The 24,762-nt window shown below is 47.7% G+C and overlaps 1 protein-coding gene across 1 annotated transcript in view; it reads right to left on the bottom strand.

The window, feature by feature from the left end:
- The window catches only part of LOC119405078 (uncharacterized), a 354,382-nt gene that overhangs the window by 329,165 nt on the left and 455 nt on the right, over positions 1–24,762 (bottom strand). The gene's annotated exons all lie outside the window — the stretch shown is intronic.

The raw sequence follows: 24,762 nt of genomic DNA, 5'->3' as shown, positions 1-24,762 counted from the left end.
AAATAGTACGAATTAAGCGAATAAGTACGCGATGATTTATTTCATTTTCTTTTCCTCGTGAGTGCCGCGTACACCGCAGGTCGCACCTGATTTCATACGCGCCCTTGCGCGTGGACGGTGATAAAGTATTGTGGAAAGCGGGACCCGAACGGGAGGAAAAACGCCCGCCAATTACGACGGGCCGCTGCATTCGCTACATGCGCGCGAGCGTCGCACCTCAGATTTTGCGGAGCCGTACGGTATATACATACCGTAAATGCTCGCGTTATAGCTACCGCACAAGAAGCTTGGCGCATCTCTGAGTTCATGGGGCGATTTACGTTTATCCGCTTGCACATATTTCACTCGTCTCTTTTTGTCTGTTTTGATGTATTGCTCTCCCTGCTAACGGTGGCTCGGGGTGGCCTACCGGAGCTTACCAGCTTTACTGCCTCTCTCCTTTCCTACGCATACATACATACATACATACATACATACATACATACATACATACATACATACATACATACATACATACATACATACATACATACATACATACATACATACATACATACATACATACATACATACATACATACATCTGTTCACATGATTCCAAACAAATAGGACTTGTAATCGCACTGTAGCCGGTTTTCGAGCAAGCTCTAAGTATTCATGCTTTGGTCTGGACTAAGCAGATACAAAGAAATGCGACTCGTTCTTGTGTACCGATTGGTGTAGTTCTAAGTCCTGCGCTAAATGCAGCTCCGCTACTGCGAAACACGAGGAAGTGCGTCGCACGGGCACCCAGCGATTCCCGTTCGTGGAGTTCCCCGCTTCTCCGTTTACCAAACCGTCGATGACGTCAATGTTTGAGGCAAGCATGTAGGGTTTCCCCGGCACGAGTATAATCTGGTTAGGGAGATTCGCGAACTCGGTGTGCGACATGCGCGCTACTTTTTGCGGCGCTTTATCGACTTCCTGCTTGTTACGGCAGTTGAGATACGTGTCGTTCTGCAGCGAGTTCCGTCACGTTGTTTCCTCCTTCGGATGTAGCGACGAAGCGCCGGAGGGAGGCGCAATGGCGCGCTTGGCGAAGGAGGTGGCGCCCTCTCTCGTGCGGCGCGTATGTCAGCCGCGTGTTTCCGAAGCGTTTTTAGCGATTTTAAGTTAATTATTACGAATACTTCTGGGTTATTTCTGTTAATTATATTATTTTAGACGTTGTTGGTTCATTTTAATCCGGTTTTTAGCACTGCCAACCTTGTTTTAGGCCTGTATTGACCACTTGATGTTGAGCATGACCACGCGACATGAGACACTGGATGGGCGACAAGCCGGGCCCCTAAAGTGCTACGGACTTAAAATGCAGTTAAACTTGAAAACCGAACAACGGGTCTGCACAGTTTTTGCATGGCCTACGTATGAGTAGTTTCTGTGCATTTACGAATACTTGTTCTTGCAGGTAGCAGTGCTGGAGCTATTCGATTCAGCCACTTCGCCGAAGTACACACAACAGCACACAACATGTACACACAGCAGCAAAAGTTTACGGAACGTTGAATCCACAACAAATGCGAATTATTGCTATATTAGTCCGTAACGCTTCTAATCTTCCTAGTGACTGTATAGGTTGTAATACTAACTACAGGCTGATACATTCATTTGGAGGTTACGTTCCCAGACAAAGCGAGAATATAGCTTTCTCAAACATTTCGCGTCCCGTAAGCTTTTGCTGTTGGGTGCGCGTAATTGTCGTTGGCGAGGTTGTAACGAAAAAAAAAAAATACACGGCACCTCGTCGCAGTAAGCTAACAGTGGCGGTCATCATCTGCGTGCGTGCGTGCGTGCGTGCGTGCGTGCGTGCGGGATCGCGGCAGCGCCCACACATGCATCCGGTCAAGCGGCGGCGGCTGCTACCGAGGAGAGGCAGATATGAAAAATACTCGCCCGGCTGCGCTTCCAGCACGAAAATTGAGCAAACAGAACCCGAGGCGTTGCATCCAGGGCAAGTGCCTGCGGAGAGTATATACCGACACGGGTGTGTTTCCTCCAGCGTCCGCACCTACGGCGGAGAAACCAATTACGCGAAGGGCTTGAAAAATACGAGATTGCGCGGGCTTACCCCGCCCTGGGGCAGCGCCCTTAAACGAACCGGTGCAGCCAACTCGGTGCAGCCGACGAGGTGCCGTACCAGCGTGCTGTGTTGCAACTTCCGAGGAAGAAGAAGTAGCTGCGTTCACGAGCAGCGCAGACACTCGAGGGCCCGTTCGGCCTTGTCTGTGTGCCCGCAGGTCAAGGATGGGTTTTCCATACTGTATTAAAGCCTTTAAAAGTTATCGCCAACGCCGCATACACACCACGCATACTTGACAAATGGCAGCCAGCTACCCGACCTTCGAGCGAAAATACTTCTACGCGATGCACACACTTTTTTTTTCTTTATTGTGAGGTATGCACTGTCAGACGCTGTGCCGAGCAGATTTAGAACATCTCATTTGGACATGCTATGCTTCCTCGAAATGCAGACGGCACATTCGACATCTGCTGCATGCTGACGTAACAGGTCTACGGAATTCAATACAGTATAACAATGAAGCACTGAAAGCTCTCGCAATACTCTACGGTAGTCAAAGTGGCCTGTTTCGAGTGGTGCAGGAGAGGTCGGCTGACTCGTGCGAAGGCGTGATATGATGTTACTCATCACCCTTTAGCCCCCTCACCCCATTCCCACCTCGTGCCCAACAGCGGCCAAGAGTCGTCCTTTTCTCTCAATCAAGAGTCACATTCATTCATTCATTCATTCATTCATTCATTCATTCATTCATTCATTCATTCATTCATTCATTCATTCATTCATTCAGTCAAGTTCTCTACCGAAGGTGCTTGTTTCTTCAAAATGGTGCCGAAACCCGGGATCGAACTAGGGACCTTTATTACGCTGTATTACGCGTTTCACCGCCTTGTGGCCCCGAGAGAGAGAGATAGAGGAAAGGAAGGAAGGCCAAGCAGGCTAAGCCAGCTACCTTGCATTGAGCGACTTGAAATAACGACTGGAATATTATGGTGATGATGATGATGATGAAGAGGAGGAAGAGGAGAGAAGTATGAAGTTCACGTATTATGAGTGACACGCATTATATTACCGAAACACCACAGCAGTGGTCAAGTGGCACATAGCATGTCGTCCGCCTCCAATACGGGTGGTACTGGGTTTGACTCCCAGTGCCACCGGACGCCCGACGCTTTTTATAGAGGAGAAGGAGGCATTCCGATCTGGCGACCGGTAATGCATGGGTACTGATCTCGACAAAGTGACCTCTCTATTATTTTTTTTTTGCTCTCTTCTACCTTTCACATTCAAATTGCGCGCGCACATACACACACACAAACACGCGCACACACGCACACACACACACACAGGTCGACAAAGTACAGAAGGGCCTGTGAGTTGAACTATCAAGGGAGTAGAACTCGTTTGCCAGGGAGTCTTATGCAACGCCGCCAAATGAAGACTTCACAGCACGCACTTACACAAGCACGCGCTCTACAACTGCCACGTTCTCCCTCCCCGGCCATTTTAAAATGACCCCACGGCCCGGCCTACGCGCACCTTGCATAAAAGTCCGGGCCGAAGGGACGCGCACCATATACCAAAGCGGCGGCCCCAGCTATCAAGCGCCAGCCCCGCCGTTCGCGATTTAGCGAGCGTTCACAAGGCCGGCGCATCGAAAGCGCCCGGAACTCTTCACATCGTAAGCCGCGTTATTTTGTCGACACAGACACGAAGTGACGTAACAGCAGCACCTGCGTGCTAAACACTGCGCTGGAAGATGTAATGCGAGCAAATGGTGCACATAAATAGAGTGACCTACACGTGGATCGTGCCTTATTCCTTGCGTCGCACACTTTCCAGATAACGTGAAATATCGACCGCCAACAGGTAAGCATATACGCGTCTTAGGTACCACCCACCTTTCACCGGTACACACACACGCACGCACACTTCAAGTTGCGCTCGCTAGCGCGAAAGCAGCGACACTGCATGCAGTACGAGGAACGAAATTGGGTATTTTGTATCCTTTTGCTTTTTCAGTTCGGCATGCGGGATTAAAAGACGAGCGTCGCTGGTGACGCGCTTCGTAGCCACTGCGTAGTCCTTGTACTTGTCAGTGTTTCGGGAGACCGGTGTCGGTACAATTAGAAATGGTTGGAAGAGCGACGTTGCCGTTTATGCGGAGTGGCGGGAACGCAGCACCACGACTGGCCCGCAACACCGTAACTGTAGTATCATGGCAACGTTCTCGTTATTTTACGTTAAGGGAGAGCTTACTGCTCTCCCCTGCTAGAGATGCTTAAGCCACGGTCGCTCAACTGAAAAAAAAAATAAAGAATTCTGGAGCCCTTCTCTTATCAGCAAAAAAAATCACAGCATATCCACGGAGTGAATGATGATGAGTGGGCGAAGCTGCGGAGGTTCATCGGTAAACCGTGAATCTTCCGCGAATGCTGCCCAGTACATGATCACCGACGTGAGATCGGGCGCGTTTATACTAAAGGTTCGATGAGTTATGATGACTTGCAGCTCACTTTAATTTTACATGTACGCTGTGAATTTTTATTGTTTAGAAAACCATTGCTTTAGAAAACATCTGGCGTCTTTCGTTAAGCAGCTGGCGTCTTTTCGTTTTGCTTTAGAAACATCTGGCGTTCTTTCGTTTTGCTTTTACAAAACATCTGGCGTCTTTCGTTGGTTTATTTCATCAATCAACGGCGTTTTGAACAAAATTTTTATTGTTTAATCACGCACAGGAGAAATCTCACCAGGCACTACCTTGGAGGTAAACAATGGCTGCTAATGGGAATGAGAGACAGAAGAAGTCGGCTTTTAGCTAACACTTACACTTCTACTTCCACTAACGTTTCCTACTGGAACATGCCAATGGCTGCTAATGGGGAATGAGAGACAGAAGAATTCGGCTTTTAGTTAACGCGCACGCTGAGAATTTTTTATTGTTCAACAACGCACAGGCAAAATCTCCCACCGGCACCACCTTGGAGGTCAAAGCGTAAGACTGGTTACGCACTACTACTACGACTACGACTACGAGGGACGAACGGGTGCCGCCTTAAGGAGCTTCGCCCCTAAAAGTGGGCAAGCGAAGCTTCGCGTGGGCGTGCCTTCGGGCTGAATCGGCATGGCATTTTCAATATTCCTTCCAGCGTTCGTCAGCCTTTAGAAAGGCCCAACGTATAAGGATCATACCGCGATCGTGGAAACGCGGGTTCCTGAGTAAATGTAGGTTTCGCTGCGTCGCAAAATACAGAAAAGGTGGTCGCTCTTACACGAACGCTCTTTCTCCTTTCCTTGTGCCGGCTCTAGTTCTTGGAGTGTTCACTAATGGCGCTGTCGTAGCCACCTCTAGTTCTCAGAAAGACCCCTAGATGGCGCGGAGGCGCTCGCTGCGTTGCAGATCCCCCCCCCCCCCCATTTGTGGTATGAGTCCTTCGCCGGGAAGTTCGATAAAGCCTTGTTGCATGCATCGTATACACATTGTTCTGAGCAAAACGCACAAACGTGAATCTAAAGCTATCTAGTCTCTATATCTTGGCATAATGTCAAAAGCTTCCAAAATTGTAAAGCCTCGGGCGATGATCCGAAGGCAGCGTAATTGAACGCGTCGACCTCTAAAACAAGTGAGCACATTGCAGCACGAGCTTATCACACAGGCCTAATCGCGCAATCGCGGACACCACACGCTAAGTTGCCGGAGGGCTTCGCGCTTGCGTATAGAATGATTAGAAATCGATTACCCGAGCAGAGCTCTCATTGAAACAGAGGGCATAGTTTTCCTGATGGCCAAGCCTACATACGTGATAGCGTTTATCGTTCGCCTACGCGTGGTACAATCGTCGTTACGGTGGCTCGGCTGCTGACCCGAAAGTCGCGGGTTCGATCCCAGCAGCGGCGGTCGCATTTCGATGGAGGCGAAATACTAAAGTACCGCGTACTTGAAGTTTTAAGGCGCGAATAAGACACGGACGAAGAATAGGAACACACACACGGAGCGCCGTGTGTGTGTGTTCCTATTCTTCGTCCGTGTCTTATTCGCGCCTTAAAACTTCAAATATGTTAAACCAACAAGCCCAGTCTGCCATTCTCATACCGCGTACTGTGCGATGTCTGTGCACGTTAAACAACACCAGATGGTCGAAATTTCCGGAGACCTCCACTTACGGCACGTAAAACCTTAGATATTATTATTATTATTATTATTAGCGATAGAGAGAGAGAGAGAGAGAAAGAGAGAAGAGGAAAGGCAGGGAGGTTAACCAGACGAACGTCCGGTTTGCTACCCTGCACTGGGGATAAGGGAATGGGGAATAGAAAGGAAGAGAGAGAAGGAGAGCACTGTACGTGCGAAGGGTTACAATCAGTCACTGAGGCTGGAGCTTCTCTGACCTACATGACATCAGCTCTCGGAAATTCCACTGGGGAATCGCGGCATTTAAGATGGCCGTAGGCGAGCCGTTGTGATTACTGCAGCGCTGAAAACACTGGATCGAGAATCTCCAGCACTTGCAGGGCAGTTCGGGATGACGGAGTGTTTAGCTTATTCAAAAGCATCAATATAGTGTTCAGAAGAGAGCGAAGCATCGCAGCAATGTCCTTGTCTTTCTCCGACAAGTCGTGGGGAACCAGCGCTGTCGTTGACTCGGTCTGGGTCTGCTGCGACCATTGGAGTCGCTGTGTATGGTGCTGTGGCTTTGGCTGTGGCTGTGGTTCTGGCTGTGGCTCTGGCTGTGGCTCTGGCTGCAGCTTTGGCAATGCCGGCCATGCTTCGGTGTCCATGTGGTCTGGTGCGGTCTTGTCCTGAGAAATCGACTCGGGCGTGTCTAGTCTAGGCAGCAGAGTATGAGGTGTTACCTCTGAACTGCGCTGCACAGAGTTCCTTGAACATCTACGGCGTCGGGAGCATCGCTTTGTGACGACAGCAACAGCTTCCCGACGAGACGAGCGGTCTCGTACCATCTGCTTCAGAATCTCGTTTTCCTTCTGTTTCTTGGGGCACTCGTTTGACGAAGCGTCATGGGACCCAAGGCAGTTGCGGCACTTGAGGACCGTGGCATCACAGGAGTCTGCAGCGTGTGGTTCGGCGCAGCGAGAGCAAATGATCGTGCTCTGACACACGGCTCTCACGTGTCCAAACCTCATACAGTTGCGGCATTGGAGTGGCCGTGGAATGAACGGTCGTACAGGATGCCGAAAGTGGCCTACCTTGACATGGGAGGGCAGAGATTCACCCTTGAATGTTAGTTTTATACAGCGAGATGTGCCCATGCGCGACATGTGTATTATAGGGATGCCATCCACTGTTGGCTTCACCAGACTGGGCAGGTCTGTGTTGGAAACAGAGACGTCCACATCGTAGATGACACCAGTAGTGGTACCACTGGCCAGTGGGATGTACGAGCGAACCTTTATGCCATCAAGTTCCGTAATTTTGCTCAATGTGCTCAGTGCAGTCTCATGTGCGACGTCGACAGCCAGGACATTTTTTCGTGTGTTGACTCTCACGTCCCTTACTTCATTTGGCACCGCCGCTTCGAGAAGCACCGAGACCGACTGTCTGTTGAGTTGTCTCAGGTTGTCGGTAGCGAGTTCTGGTACGAAAATAATCGTACTGACTGCGGTCTTCCGAGTAGCGATAGCGTTCAGTCGAGAAATATATAGGATGAACTATCTGCACAAGGAAAGTGCTCGCGTGAAGAGTCGGCACACTGCATTATCCGGCGCGCTACTACAGGTATCCTACATGCACTAGAGCAGGTCAAAAGTGCACAGCCTTCTTTGGCTGTGACTGTGAGCTTACTACGCGGGCTGTTTAAAGGGACACTAAAGCGAAACGCCAAACCACTTTAGACTGATAAATACTTCAACGAGAAACTCCATTGTCCTTAATTTCGTCATCATACATTCGTTACTAGAAGATAAAATGCAGGTCAAAGCTTCAACTTCTTCAACTGCGCGCCAAGTCTCACCACATGAACGTCAGTGCGACGTTAGATATTTTCACGATTTTTTTTTTTGTATTTCGATCACACTGGCTGACTAAAATTTCGCGAATATCGCTATGTTAAGTTTATGGGACCATTAGAGTACAGTGTGATGCATTGTCACCGATACAAACCATGTAGTGTTTAAAGGGGATACTCCGCCGATTTTTCGATGTTCACTGATCTCAATTAAACTTCCAACACTCGTTCGCTTCGGTACGTTGATGAGATATGTCAAACAATACGGCTGCAAGTCATTTATTTTTTGTATTTTTTTTCTAAAAATGAATTTTAAAGACCAATAGCCTATTCAGGAATCACGCTTCTGAATGCGGTCCACCCTGAGTTTGGTGGTAATATTATTATTACTGTTATTATTGTTAATATTACCACCAAACTCAGGGTGGTCCACCCTGAGTTTGGTGGTAATAAGACGACCTTGGAGTCGTCTTAGGCAAATGCGTAAGGAAACATGTGGTTTTAACTTTATGTCACCCGATTTTTTTGGGATTCCACAGCAGTGTACTTGTCGTACCTGATATGCGACCAAGCTTTCCTTTCTTTTTTTCTTTATTTTTTTTTCGTCCACGTCGATCAAATCATCATAGCGTGCTTAGGTTAAGCACCAAGGAGGAGTACGCACTTTATGAATGGTTTCTCTTTAAAAGAAGCCTCAGAACTAACAGCTTCGCACTTTCTTACACTTTTTATCGCCTTACCAGGCATACAACAAAAATGCAGTTCACGTTCTCTCTTATTCCGTGTCACTTTCGATTGTCATTTTACTTCACCGCTTGCTTCTGGCACCAATCATTACGCAACGACACGCGTAGCTCTCGCTTCTCTCCCAAGAAAGGACCCCGCGGCTTGGGTGTCTCTAATGAGGCGGCAATTAGCGCCCAACAAGAAACGCAATCGCCTGATATGAGAAAAAAAAAAGAAATGAATTATACGAATCGAAGGAAAAGAAACCGATGCGATGCTAATCGATAATTGCGCGCGCCCTATCGCGACACAGCGGTACGCAATCTCACGCTGTGTATTCTTAAAGGAAAGAAATTCGGGACAACCTTTTTACGATGTATTTGTTATGCTATTTTTGCGATAAAATATGCGCCTTGCCAGTGCGTTAAATTATTTCTTTGTTGATATATCTTGAAGTTGGGTGTTTCAAGAACAAGCTCTCTCGCTCTCTTTCTCAACCTTCGTCGAATGTTACTGCGCAACAGTGCAGCAGAACGAAGCAATTAAACGACTCAAAAACGAGCGCTATATAGGAATAAATTAAAGCAACAAAAAACTAACAAAATAAAGACCCTTCGGGCGAGGTACAGTTACGAAAGGGGCAACCGGCTGACGCTCCATCTTTGTAATTACACATATGTGCCACCAGCGGGAGCAATTATGCGCGAAACGAAGCCGCTAAACGAACGAGAAAGGTATCCTTGCATGCGTGGCTAAATAAAAGGACAGCAGGTATGTGTGCATACACGCATAGGTGTATACTTGGCAACGCCATTGTAATTCCTCCAGAAGAATAGCGATTGTATCTTACATGCGCTTGAGCTCGTTCTAACGAGAAATGCGAAACGAAAAGACAGAGGTTGGGTCTCGAAACAAACACGCGTATAATAAATTCATACGCGCTTACATACATACATACATACATACATACATACATGCATACATACATACATACATACATACATACATACATACATACGTACGTACGTACGTACGTACGTACATGCATGCATGCATGCACGCATACATACATACATACATACATACATACATACATACATACATACATACATACATACATACATACATACATACATACATACATACATACATACATACATACATGCATACATACATACATAAAGGAGTCGCTGGCCTTAACGACAGAGAGCTGTACGCCAGTGCCAGATGCGGGGCCAGACAAATGTTAAATACCGGCACGCGCATACTTGAAGGCTGTACGATAACCCGCGAGTTAATTGCACGGAGAATTAGTCGCAGCGACAACCACTGTCGTCGACTTATTATTACAGAACAAGTTCACTTTGTACAATGATCTGTCACGAGCGACGGCTTATCGTTGACCTTAGTTTTGCGAGGAGAGTGTTAGAGGCGTAGGCACGCGGCACGCGCCTGGATTATAGCGCGCCTTTGTTGGCAATCGCGTGTAGTCCAAAGAACGCGCCAGCGTTAAAGGCCAACTCCGGCGATTTTTTGGCCATGTCAAAGTAATGGTGCTTTTATGTTCCTGAGACGCTCCTGTTACGGGCCCGATAGCAGAAATACTCGGCAAATTGGAGAATAATTTTAAATAAGCAAAAAAGCGCAACACCGAAACCGAAACCCAACCGAGTGTGCTGTCTACGTAGGACGTAGACGTTGCTACGAACGAACCGGAAGTCGTGCAAGGCATGCCGGTCACGCCGGCGCCGAGTATGAAAACTGTGACAGCCGGGACGATCAGCGAAGCGCCGGCCAAACCAACGCTGTCTGTTGCCTTGTGCACAGCAGACGCTCGCTGTAGCGGCCGAAGCGCCGAAGTTAGCGGTGCCCTCGGCTGCGTCACTTCCGCCGCCTTCCCAATACTGACGTCACAGACGCAATGTTGCCAATAATTGTGGGAAGCCAGGAGGGCGTTTGCAGACAATCTTTAAAATTCATTTGCAAACAATCTGCGCATGTCTCAAGCCTGTAATTTGGCATAAATGACGGAAACATGCAAAGGAACGTACCCAGCGAATTTCATTGAGATCCATCGACCTCGAAAAATCGCTGGAGTTGGCCTTTAAGTGACCGGCGGAAAACTGAAGGCAGTCGCTCAAGCGTTAGTGGTTTGTCATTGTCGTCAAGGTATATGCACCAGTCACCATAGTACACTTGTTTCTCACACCAAAATGATGAAAATCGTCGCCAAAATCTTACATTCCATTCGGTGAGCTGAAGCTGCAGTAGCACGGCAAATTGGGCTAGTTGGTATTGATTCATGCTTAAACTACATAAGGCGCGCACGTAGACACGGAGGCTAGAAGGAAAAACGCGAAGTGTTGTTCGCGTTTTTCCTTCTAGCGTCCGTGTCTGTGTGCGCGCCTTATCCAGTTTAAACAGCAGGTGAAGCTGCAGCGGAAGAAAACTTGAGCGCCAGTTGCCGACGACTGGAACCAGAGTATCGCGAGCATAGAATTCGAAATGCTGGCTTCGGGATAAAAAAAATCCTCGGAACACGGTGTGTCGCTGGGGCCGACGTTTCGACAAGCAGGCGTGTCATCTTTGAGTGTCTGTAAATGTCTTAACTTCAACCTTATTCGTCTTCAGGATGCACTCTAAGAACTTTGACTCTCCTTTTATACATGTGAAAGTCACATGTGAGTCACATGTGTAGAGTCATGGGGCGCACGACTCTCCGAAAGAGAGTCAACGTGCCTCTCTGAAGAGAGTGCCACACATGTGACTCTCACATGTATAAAAGAAGAGGCAAAGGACACCTTTATTTCTGAGAGTGCATGCTGAATTGTATACCAGTCACTTCCAGCTTTCAGACGACAGTCGTTACGGACGCTCGTTGTTAGCATGTTGGGAAGCAAGAGAGTCACATATTGTGATTTCGGCGAGTTCCAGTCATCGGCACTTTTGTTCATCCTTCTATTTTTTTCACCACAGCTGTATACTCACCACAGTGTTCGTACACTCCCGTATGCAAGTGCGCGCGAGCACGAATCAGAAAAAGAGGCATCGGTGGTGGTCTTTCGGTATTGCGCTACAGGCTTACTACACCTAACTGCACCTAACCCCCGAGCCAGCCTTTCCCGTCGTGGAAGCAGCGATAAGGTGCCTAACGGCTATGCTCGAGGACGCGGGTTCGATTACCGGCCACGGCGGCCGCATTCATACAGGGGCGAAATGCAGACACATCCGTGTAAACATACAGATTTAGGTTCACGTTAAGGGACCCCGTGTGACAATATTAATCCGCAGGCCCACCGCTACAGCGTACCTCATAATCATACTGTGGTTTTGGCACGTAAAACTCCAGAATATAAATACCCTCCTTTCCCCGATCCTTGCTTGCTTCCCGCTGCGGAACTGAAATTTGCCTCATTACTCCGGAATTATACTTTATAAACCCTATAACTTGGCATTTCTATTTCGTGTCCCAGTAAGCGAGTATTCGTGTCAGTGACGGAGGTGTCACACTGTCCTTGTACAACACAAGCTCGATGCACCTATAAGAATGGGGCTCGGGATATGGCACACTGCACCAAACTACACAGGTTTGTCGCAATGCGGTACATTGGTCAGCGCACGATGGCGGATAACAAGTACTATGCAGCGAGGACAGCGACGAAAGGACAGCGACGAGGTGGAATACACGCGGGACGAAGCGTACAACGTTGAGAACAGGAGACAAACGCGGGTATTCGGAACACGTCCAGCAAACATATTTCCTGATTTTCGCCGCGGACTCATCACCTCCTGCAACTACTATGGCACATAACGCCATTTTCCCGCGTCCTCTCCACACGGACTCCTCTGCAAAAGATGCGATTCTGTACGAAAATGTCGCGCGCTGCGACTTCTCATATCTGGACGATACCCGAGAAGCAGGTCGACCTCTCAGAGGACGACGCGGGGCATCTTGGGATGCCTCGCTTTGACGCAAGGGGGACGACAAAATGGCGGGCAGCCGAAGTGACACTTCTAGAAAAAGCATTAAAAAATGTTTTTGTTAAAGTTAGACGATGATGTCTTACGTGCCAAAACGAGGATGCCCTTCCGAGTCTCGCCGTATAGTGGGGGACAACGCATTATTTTCGCCCATCCAGGCTTCCTCTTTATTGATGAGTAAATCAGAATAAATGAATGAGCGGTTGTCACCATATTCTGGCAACGGCTGCCCCCTTTGCGCTTTGTTATTAGTTGAAAATGAAAATAGCAAAAGGTAAATGTCTTGTGTTCGGTTAGTTCAAAGCTTCTGGTACTAAGAGATCCCACCGAAAATGTCTTGCACACACAAACACGATGCACAGTCACAATGTAGCCCGGCCCCATCACGTTGGTCTAGTGGTTATGGCGCTCGACTGCTGAACCGAAGGTAGCGGGATCGAATCCCGGCCGCGGCGGTTGCATTTTCGATAGAGGCGAAAATGTTTGAGGCCCGTGTACTTAGATTTGGGTGCACGTTAAAGAACCCCAGGTGGTCCAAATTTCCGGAGCCCTCCACTACGGCGTCCTTCATAATCATATCGTGCTTTTGGTACATTAAACCCCAGATATTATTATTATTACATGTAGCCCGCTCACTACAGATCGGAAATACCGTTGCATCTTATACGCAAACCTAAATTTAAGCACATGACGACTTTTTCTTTTCTTTCTTTCTTTTTTCTTTTTTTTTTTACGTTTCGCCTCCATCGAAATGCGGCTGCCGCCGTGGGCAGGATCCAACCCGCAACTGCGAGGTATTAGTATCGCAAAATGTCACCTACTAGGCTACCGCGCCGGGTGAATTTCCTTCAATTTTTTTTTTTCATTTCACTTACTAAGGCATTTCACACATGCCTTCCAAGGGAGCAAAAAAAGGAGAGTGTCTGTCCCATGACTTGGCCTATACTCTTCGTGAGGCGATTCGGGCAGACAGACACAGTAACACAGAGACAGAGGCTCTGCCTTCAAATAAATTATGTCTCTCCCTCTCTCTCAGAGACAGAGAAAACCTTTGGAGCTACATCCTACAAGCAGGTGTATGACAATATTTCGTCCTCTTTGATAAACCTTGCGGATTTTCGCAGAATTGATGTACAATAGTATTCCTATAACAATTATTGTTAGGGCATGGACCTTCGCGATGAAATCGACATTGAATTTCTCGCCAAGGAGTCTCTATTACGACACCAGCGCCCGTATAAAAGAAGCGTTGCACTAAGGGCACAATTCCAGGCGTTACATAAACGCAAAGCGCTACCGTATGAACCTTGCGTGCCTGCTCCGAAACTTCGAGCGACCTGCATATACACAAACCTGTTCCTATCGCTTAACTACGCGCGTCCTTCATTCGAGAGATCCAGGTAATCACGCAGGGGAAGGAGGGGTACCGAATACGGGAATCCAATTATGCGCCGCCTTTTTTTCGATTAGCCGACCACTTTTTTTGTTGTTTTTTTTTCTTACGGATCCCATATTGACTTCGTTATGGATCACACGCGTCGTTTAAGCCAAATAACGCGCGAAGCTACATGCACGTATGCTACCTACATTCACGGCAGCTTCTAGATCTTGACTTAGCGAACGGGAAACGGATTATCTAATTTGTCAAAGCAGCAGCACGCCGTAATAGACCAACCACGTTCATCCTGTTGGACAAGAACAAAGGAAAGAAAGTTAATTCTGGTATACGTGTGAATCAGTGAAAAGATAGGTTTTATTTTTTAAATGTATACCGTTTTCTCTTTCTTTAATGGCTCACATTCACCAAGAGCGATTGGCTCAACGGCTTATGAGTTAAGATAGTTAGTCAAACGTGAACTGTACCATTAATGAGCAATTTTGGATCCATCAAAATAAATGTAGCAGGTGTGCTGGGCTCTTAAACTTTTCTGTTTATTAAAAATGTTTCGTTTTCGTTCTCATGGTGGCGCAAACCAACTGCGGATATAGAGTTAGCCGAGGTCAAGGACCAAGGATTCGGGCGGTATTACGAAATAAGCCAAGTTATCACTAAAATCGAGATGAATATTCAGAAATAAACGAATCAGCAATAACGCGCGAAGAACCTATAAAAAATCATCCCTGGAGCAGCTTAAGAGTCCTTTAGTGCTCAGCAAGCATAGCAGTGATAGCTTACATGCAAGATGGAAATATCTAAGAGAAAGGATGCTAATGTTGTAATAGTTGTTGTTAGTATTAAGCGAAGCTTGTGTAACTCACAGGCATCAGCATTTTACGCGAAAAACACGGCACGAAAAACAAGGGAAGAAACAGAAAGAAATATAGAAAAAGCGAGAAAGACGAAGATAGGATGAGAAAGAAATACATAAAAAGAAACAGTGACAATAAAGAGATAGAAAAAAAAAAACAGAGAGAGAGAAAAAGAAAGCGCAGAAGAACGAAAGAAAAAATTAAAAAAAAATAACAAGGAAGGCCACCCAGCTGCGCTCTTCCTTCAGGTTTGGCACCACTTGCACGAGGCTGCCGTAATTATTTTCCATACTCCGCGCTTTGCTTCGAAAGAACAAGCCGGCAGCGTTAGAAGCGGTTCACTGCAAAAAAAAAAAAAAAAAAAAGCGCGCTCATAATCGACATCTCGGTTCCTTAATGCTTTTTTATCAGGCGCATGAACAAAGGCCGTGGGTAAGTAAGGTATAAAGACGTCCGCGCAAGCCGCCGGCTGCGCGGCGGCCGTTTCTACAATTCAAAAAAGAGCCGCGTATACATGCGCGCTACCGCGCACCCTACAATCAAGAACGGCACATTATCCCCGCGCTAACTGCGGCTGCCGATCACGCTTGACACCATTTCCTCCAGTGCGGTACCCCTTCACCCTTCTAACTCTTTTGCCACAACCACCAGTGAGCAATTGCCAACCACTGAGTGGCGCCCGTCACGTCACTTTGCCTATCCTAAACACCCGAACAACATGGATCGCATCGGTGAGATCACAGGACATAATATGCAAGGACGAAACATTGGAAGAGCATGCAGCAGTGTTGCACACTGCAGCCGAATGCTCGATGACTGAGACAGAAACCTATAGGCGCAAAAAAAAAAAAAAAATGTCGAAAACTGACCAATCAGCATAGGTGTACTAATGTATGAGTTGAAAGGTCACTTCGTTTAAGGGGGGCGCAAGCGAGAACTCCAGGAAGCACGCCTGCAGTATTCGTTGCTGCTGGAAACGATCGGAGTGAGTAATCGTATACTGATTAACATCTCTTCTTTTTCTATGAATATTGTTGTTGTTTTTTTTTTTTTTTCGCGAATCGAACCAGACCGTCCCGAAAGCATAATCGAAGGGGTCACGTGGGTGCCAAGCGAGGGGTCACGAGTTTGTTCACGTTCGACCGAAAAGCCGCGAGCCGTGCATCATTTCGCCACCTTTTATACCGTCGTCTAGCTAGCTCGAACTCCACGGCTCCTTCGCTCCGCCCCCTTGCAAAAGAAAAAGGGTCAGTGTGTTTAGCCAGAGCTGCGTGTTCTCGGGCTCTTAGGGGGTGACCCCTTCTCACCGGTGTAGGATGAAGAGTTGGCCGTACACTCCCTCTCCACGCTAAAGTTGAACCACTGAACGTCGCCGCGACGCAGGCAAGGTGTGTGTGTGTGTGTGTGTGTGTGTGTGTGTGTGTGTGTGTGTGTGTGTGTGTGTGTGCGTGCGCTTGCGTGTGCGTGTGTATGTGCGTGCGTGCGTGCGCGCTAGAGAGTCAGTGTATAACGAGAGATCAAGGAAGCGGGGAAGAGTAGGGTCAATTAGAGGGATACGTGCGTCGAGAATGGCCCCGCGTATTTTGTTTGTTTTATTATTATTTATAATTATATATTTTTGCCCGGGAGCGCGGCGACCCTGTAGCATCGGGATAAATCACGTGCCGAACACAGTAGGAGCGCGCGTGCGCGCGTCTGTGTGTATTTTTTGTGCATGCGTTCACGGGTGCGTAATTTCTTTCTTTCTTTTTTTGTACCAAACAATTCATAATTCATGGAGTGGCCGGGATTATCCGACCGCGTCTGAAAACGTGCCTCTCTTCTTCGACGCGCTGCAGCGTCACTGCGCAGGCGCAGTAATTCGGAATACACATTATACAGGAGTGTATACAGAAGAAAAGAGGCGGAGTAAAACGGTGTATTTCGTTTCGAAAGGCACGAAGTCATTATCTGTGCCCTATCGCGGCCGCGCGCGCGACACGAAAGCTCGAACACGAAAGTTCGTTTAAGAAAGGCGAACCAAATTGAGGACGGCCTACCTTGCAACAAGAATGGGACATGCGAAACCAGTTGTTATTGTTTTGTCCTGTTATGTTCATTCTACAAGAAATCGATTGGTTCGTCTCGAGCAACGTCAACATTTGTTCAATCAAGATTATTTTTTTCTCAAACCGAGAATGATCTTCGTAAGACATCGCCGTGGCAGACGCCATTTCGGTTCCAAATACGATTTATTTATCATTAATTGTCATCGCCTGTGCAATATGGGTGAATATATTCAAATGATAGACAGAGCGTATGATGGTGATGATGATAAAAGCAACAGACACAAGAGCCGCAGGCGTTGGGCCGAAAAGGCAGCACCGTCTACATTTCACCACACGTTCAGCTAGCACACAGAGACAGAATATTGATTGATTGATTGATTGATTGATTGATTGATTGAGTGAGTGAGTGAGTGAGTGAGTGAGTGAGTGAGTGAGTGAGTGAGTGAGTGAGTGCGCACTTGTATCCTCTCCTCCTCTGTCCCTGCCATTCTCCTCCTATCAGCGTCAGGCAGCAAAGCAACCTGCATGCGTTGCTTCATCTACTTTCGTGCTATCTATTAAAAAAACATTTTCGGGGTCTCACGAGCCAAAGCCCCGTTATGATTATGAAGCACATCGTAGAGGTGGACTCCGGATAGACTTTGGCCACCTGGGATTCCATAAGTTGCACTTGAATCCAAGTACACGGTTTTTTTTCTGCATATCGCCCCCATTACTTTCTCTACGTAAACACCATCTACACAATTAGTGGTATGCCCGCTATTAGCGCGCATCGACAGACGGCGTGTGAGCCTAGCACGTAAGGACAAAGGTCACGTTGTTACGCTTGACAATTGTCGCACGTTTCGAGACACGAGTCTCGCGTCGCAGCAAGCTCGCTCCCGTTTTCAACCTCCCGGCGCATCAAGACCAGCGCCTGCCTCGAAAGAAAGGTTCAGACCTCGTCCGTATTGACGTTACTCGAGCTGGCGGCCTAAACACAATGCCCCCATAGCGCGGGCACAAAGCGACATTACGCGCGGTAGACTATACCGACGGTAAAGGGGTAAACAGCGTTCGCGATGACGGCAGCAGAGAGATGCGACGTGTGTTGTATGGGCGTCGAAATAAAAGGAAAGAACAGAAGAAAACGGCCAAGTACCCGTAATGCGAGATAACCATTTGCGTCGCGCGTGAAAACCACAAACAAGCCCAGTATACGAGATGGCCGCGGGTAGCTAGAAAATTGACGCTAAAAGACGCTGCCTACAAGGGAACAGCGGCTTCCTCTTACAAAACGACGAGACAGTGGCGCCTTGTGTGTCGGGGCCATCGCCTCCCAGCAGGCGCGCATGCATACAAGTTCGCGGCAACGGCCGATCGTGTGTTCCTGGTTACATAATCGCAGAGTAGCTGCCGGCGTCTGCATTGGTGTTTGTATACGTGACTCTTCGGCTCTTTCCTCCGAGGTCCTTCTCTACGTTTTAACTGCTGCTTTTTGCGAAGACTTCTTTGTTTTCCAGCTGAACTTAAGTGAGCGAACGAGACTGAACTTGCAATCAGCTGTAGGATAAGCTGGAGAGGAGCTTCGCGGATGATGAAAAGATTTAATATCTCGAATTGAGCAGGGTGCTTCGAGGGAGAGGGTCCGAAGAGGACGCATGCGCTGGACTGAGTAGTGACATGACACGATTACTCGACTAATTAAAGAAGAGATTACAAAATGAAGAGAAACAGATGATACGATCGCTGTCTACTTTCGAAAAATGACCACGACAAAAAAAAAAAAAGTGCAGCTAACATTGCGCCTGCGGCACTGTGCCCATGCAGAACTCAATCATCCAGTGGGTTCCTTCCTACATGTTTCCTTGCGGCATTTAGTACGCCAGGGCAACGTCCTGTTGGTGTTTCTGAGGCCTACTCACCTTAACGAAGCTTTATGAACGACAATTTTGCATATATGTGTGTTTGTGACAGCACGTATTATTTGTGTCTATATGTGATACATACAATGTGATCACTATGTGTCACAGTCATCATCCGACACTGGAGTAGCATGTCATGCGATAAACCAGGCTAACATCTCCGGGAATATCATTAAAAGTTACCTCTCTATACACTTTCCTATATAAAAACTCCCTAATGTCAATGCTGGCTTACCACTGGCTATCCTACGCCACTTCGCCGAAGTTACAACACTCTATATAATCCTACAAACACCATTTTTGCTTGCCTCTCCTACATAATGTAAGCCCTCGCCTTTCCATCTCCTGTTATTGCAATCGCAATTACATGGACACTATAGGCACATTTTAGCCGCCATCGTCTCTGTGATGTTCCGTATAAACTCCAAATCGATAAAATCGCCGCGCGTCGTACGTTCTATCTGCGAGTAAAAACGCGCGAGTGCTGCCGACGAACTCAGCTCAAGCACAGATGGAACGAGCCGGCCGTCTTCGTCGCCCGAAAGGAGCTTGGAGATGGGGGTTGCACGGCTCCGGCAGTAAATGCGTACTTTCGCCGTATCCCGTTTCTTTAGAGGCGATTAGCAGATGGCTGATCGCCTCTGACAGCACTGTATACTCACAGCACTGTACTCTATCAACTCATAGCTTTGTACGAGTTGTGCTCTCATCGCAAAGTTTGCGATGAAGGCACAGACAGCACGAAGATCACTTCGCTCGCTGCAGCGGCCGCGTTTCCCAAAGGACTGAGCTGCTCAACTAAACTTCGTATAACATTCTAATATGTTCTTATCTGATTCATTGCTTCGCCCTTGCGGCGAAGCTGTGGATTTTTCTTTTATGTCACTTCTACCAAGTCAAAGATTCCTAACGCCAAGACTCCATTCCCATTCCGCGCCGTTGCCACTTCTCGGAAGTTCAAAAACTACCTAAATGTCAAGCGCGCCATGGCATCGCCACGTTCCCGAAGTTCTCCAAAGCCTCACGTCATAATTCACGAGTACCAAGTTCCAATTCTTCAGCCGTTTCAAGATCGGGAAAGTTCGCGAAAGTTCCCCGTGTGCCCAGCATATTGCATCGTTCAAAGGGATGCGGCAGTTCCGTTAATGTTTGCTAATGAATCGAGCGTCGACTGAAGTCGATGCGGTACGCGTGCGAGAGAGAGAGAGAATTTGCACCCTCAGGGACAAAACGTACGCTTTGTAAAAACACGAAAGTGAAGATGGGGAGAGGCTGCGTTCGTTGTCGAGAAGAACGCGCTGTGATGAAGGTGAGAGCGTCACACCCTGGAACTGTAGAGGGTGAAAAAGAGGAGGAGGAGGTCGTCTTCGAAAAGAGGAAGAAGAAACTGCGGCGCGGAAATCGAATTACAGATGCGAAAACGAGAGGCGCGCGACAGACACGCCACCACTTGAAGAGCGCGTGTGGTGTACACGCACGCACATGCGCACAAGCCACAATCCAAGACTAGACGCTGACGCAGCGAAATAATAAAAAAGATAAAGCGAGCACGCGGAGTTTCAGAAACGAAACAAACACCGGCGGAAAGGGTATACGCGTCTTCAGCGTGAAAAATACCAGCTGCCGTAAACAAGAGGAGGAAGATGTGTTGGAAGTTGAGAGAGGAGGTGAGAGAAGGAAGAGGCGACAGATAACGAAAGTGAAGAAACAGGCGTTCCAGAAGCTCAATAACAAACGCCCATAGAGGTATCGTTGGATGAAGGAGGGAGTTAAAAGGAAAGCGAAGTGCGAGCAACGTTTTAGGGAAGTCCTCGCGGGAAAGTCGGGTGTGTGTGGCAGATGCACACATATACGCTAAAACGGGAGAAAATGCGGGAAAAGAACGCTGACAAACAGGCGAAGGAACGACTCAACAAGTATACACCCTATACGCAGCTGTGCATCCGTTCGGTTAAGCGCCGCAGAAATCTGGAAAAAACGCGCCGCTGGCGGAAGGAGAGGAAAAATATGGGAAGATGCAACGCGGTGAGGAAGAAAGGAAAGAAGAGGTCGCTAGGGTTATAAAGGGAAGAATAGGGGGATAACCGAACGCTATGAACATCCTTCCCTAGCTAAGCGAGTGAGCTGGATCTTTCCTGCTTTTTCCAAAGGGGGGTGGGGGGGGGGAGGATGCCTTGCCGGGGATGTTTTAATTGCATTAAGAACTGCGTGTTGAATTAGTGGATTACCGCAAAGGAAACTTTCAATTCCTTTAATTGCGTTAGCGGCGGCATCTCGATGCCCTCGGTTCTCACCGCTCGTCGAGCCACTTGGAAAAGACGGGGTCCCTCCTCGGGGGGGTCCAAAGGGTTTCAAGCTCTCCCAAGAAACCCGAGCGCCTTGTTTGTTTGTTTGTTTTTCTTATATTTTTCACTAATTCCCTTCGCATTTTTCCTTCTTGATCCCAAGGAGGGAACGCTTGCGGCGGGGCCACCGCCGCGCCGGAGCTCTTAATCAGATTACTCGAATGCGAGTTATAAGAATTAGCGCGGATTAAAAAAGAGAGAGTGTGTACTGCTAATCAACGCGCGAGACCGACGGAGGGAGGGGGTTGGAGAAAAGAGAAGGTGCGACGGGAAAAATGAATTAGACAGCGATGGAACAACACAACAGGGGGGAGCGAGAGAGAAAGAGTGGGAGAGAAACGTGCCCTGCTCTCCCCATTCGACCCTTAAACTCTGCGCATACCGCGGCGCAAACGAAGTACAGTGGCGAGAGTAAAATTACAAAAAAGCCACCCGAGAGGCGAGGAGCTAGCAAACAAGCACAGTGCGGGCGAAATGAAAACCAAGCTTTGCTTGTATAATAATGATAATAACTGTAGGGGTTTTATGTGCATCCCAAAACCACGATATGATTATGAGAGAACTCCGCGTAGTGGAGGGCTCCGGAAATTTTCGACCACCTGGGTTTCTTTAACGTGCACCTAAACCTAAGCATGCGGGCCTCTAACATTTTGCATCCACCGAAATGCGGCCGCCGTGACCGGGATTCGATCCCGCGACCTTCGTTTGGATCAGCAGTCGAGCACCGTAACCACGAGACCGCCGCAACGGGTCTGCTTTGCTTGTACGAAACGTGGCGTGGGAGCGAGGTTGTTTATATTGCGAACGGCGGGTCCCCGTTGCTTGAACGTTCAAACGAATAAAATACAGATGACGGTTTGCACGAAGCCACTACACAAGAAATGTTGACGTGTTTTTAGCGGACGCTCAAAGAAGCATGTTCAGAGGGTATTATATGGTTCCGGAAGACGCTTAATAAGTGCCCGAAGTTCTCCAAACCTTCCTGATCAACCTTTCTAGGAGTCATCGCCATCTTAATGCTGTACACTATCAGTACACGAGCGGTGCTGATGCGTTAAAATATAAACATTCCAGCGCCTATATTGGCACCGTCCAAAAACGCGTTCAAACCGAACGCGCTAAATATGACACGGTCTTGTCGACTACCGTACCTACCAGGGGGCGTAGCCAGAAATTTTTTTCGGGAACTTTATGTATGTTCGTACGTGCGTATGTATGTGTGCGTGTGTATATACGCAAGCAAAATAGAAAGCTTTCGGGGAGAGGGGGGGGATTGAACACCCCCAAACACCCCCCTTCGCTACGCCCCTGGTACCTACTATTGTAAGTGCAAAAATGCATACATCAAAGGGACCAATTAGTATATGTAAACTGACTTTCCCTATTTGAACTTGTGATACAACACTTGTGGACCGTCTCTGAGAGCTGTACTGAGGGCACTGACATAAAATATTTTCAATGGTTTCGTCATTGCCGCAACGGTCTCATGCAGCGCTGTATGTCATTTCGATGCGGCAAGCAAACACGTTAGTGTTTGCTTGCCGTCTTTACTGTATTGCCGTTGTCAATACAGTAAAAGCTCGTTAATTCCACCCTCGTCAATTCGGAGAAACGGATGATTCGGAAGTGTTTTCCTGGTCCCGGCCAGCATAGGCACTATTTAATGGGATGAAACTCTCGTTAATTTGGTCAGATTTGGCCGCAACCCGGTTAATGCTGACGATCCTCGTAGCGCACCGAGCGCGAAGCGTCGCCTTATATGCGCGCGGCAAAAGAGCGCAAAACGGCGTTCGCCGACATCCGAAACGAGGCCGCGCATTCCGCATCGCTGTCTTCATCAGTTAGTGAACACGGTTTTCTTCACATGAGGACATGGCACTCAGCAGCTTCGTTTCAACTTGATGCAATGCCCGAGGGTCACAAAACTCAAACATGGCGGGAGCTGTTCAAGATGAAGAGCTTTCAGTCGCGGTCGTCATGCCGGCATAAAACTCGTTTGCTACATCTCGATGGACGAACTATCAGTTGCCGGCCATTTTACCTGCGAAAAAAAAAAAAAACTGTCTTAACATGCGCGTGGTGGTGGGGGCGCGGTCCGTAATAAGGTAGGGGTGCAGAGCACGTTTCGGGCTAATTAAACGCGGGAGTCTCACGCCGTGGTCGCATTGAAAACGAAGTCGAAGGATGACGAAAATTGTGTCTTTTTTTCACTGCACTTATGCAAAAAGAAGTGCAAGATTTACGTATTCATCAAGAAAATGAAAGTGTGTGGATGTAACAGACATGTGTTTATTGTTTTCTTGGCACTTTCGATCATTCGACATTCCGTTGATTCGGACATTTCTTCCGGTCCCGTTAAATCCCAATTAACGAGCTTTTATTGTATCAGCTTAAACTGTTCTAATACGAAATTTGACGCAAGATACGCTGACCGTTACTCGCCTTTCTTCGCAGTTCCGCAAGCCCGCCAGTCACTGAGCGAGTCTTCGCAGCAGCCACCATAGTGACCTGGTAAGTCGCGCTAAACGTGCTAATACCGCCATCATTCTGTTTCCTGCACTGTTGCTGTATTAAGGAAACTCTTACGATATCTCCGTAACACTGTCGTGCATCGTGATTAACCCAATTCGTATTATTGATTCCTTAGGTCCTTAATTGGCGTTTTCCCACGAAACTCAGAAACACAAGTTAACAGCTGTGGCTTGTTGCATCACGAATATTTTACCAGATCGTATAACACATGTATGTAGCATACGTTAGATGTGTGCATATAAAAAGAAGCAGTATGTAGTTGACAAACGCAGGAGAACATGATAATGTGCTGAGACTAAATCAGCTACAGTCAGTTACAACCTAAAAAAAAAAAAATGTGAGCTCCGCCCAGAGAACCGCGGCGTGCCTGCCCTTCCCCTGCGAAAGACAGCCGAGCTAGCTGGTTTCCGCTCGAACCGTAAGTACTTTTTCTCAGCAAATGCAAATACCACGCATATTAGGAGCTAAAGGTTCGTCGTTCCTACCTAAAACAGTGCATTTGGCTGAGCACCGATGTCAGAAACCCTAACGAAATTTACCAGCACGTTCCAGTTTCCGACCTACAGCCAGCTACACAAACGTGTGTCTGTACGGCTAAGTCGACTATCTGAAACACTCAAGAAGCGCTTGACGTCACGAAAATGAGTAAGCGCTATTGGATAGGAGCACTTATGCAAATTCTCTGTGGGAGGGACAGCGATGCCTGTGGGCGGAGTTGACATTTTTTTCTTCGGTTGTAACCGACTGTAATGGATGCTCAAGTGATAACAAACTTTTTTAAAAATTGAATCAGAAGGCACGTAGATACACATGCAGAGTATTTACGCCTTCGAACGGTACAGATTTCTGTGTTTTTTGTTCTGTTTTTTCATCAAAATTCTGTTGCGTTCCGAAACCGGCGCAAAAGCGAAAACGAAAGACAGTTTCATCAGCCGCCTATTCGCTCGCTTCTCCGAA

This window comes from Rhipicephalus sanguineus, chromosome 9 (assembly GCF_013339695.2).
Source record: "Rhipicephalus sanguineus isolate Rsan-2018 chromosome 9, BIME_Rsan_1.4, whole genome shotgun sequence".
NCBI classification, from domain to species: domain Eukaryota; kingdom Metazoa; phylum Arthropoda; class Arachnida; order Ixodida; family Ixodidae; genus Rhipicephalus; species Rhipicephalus sanguineus.
This window is presented reverse-complemented; position numbering and strand designations above follow the sequence as displayed.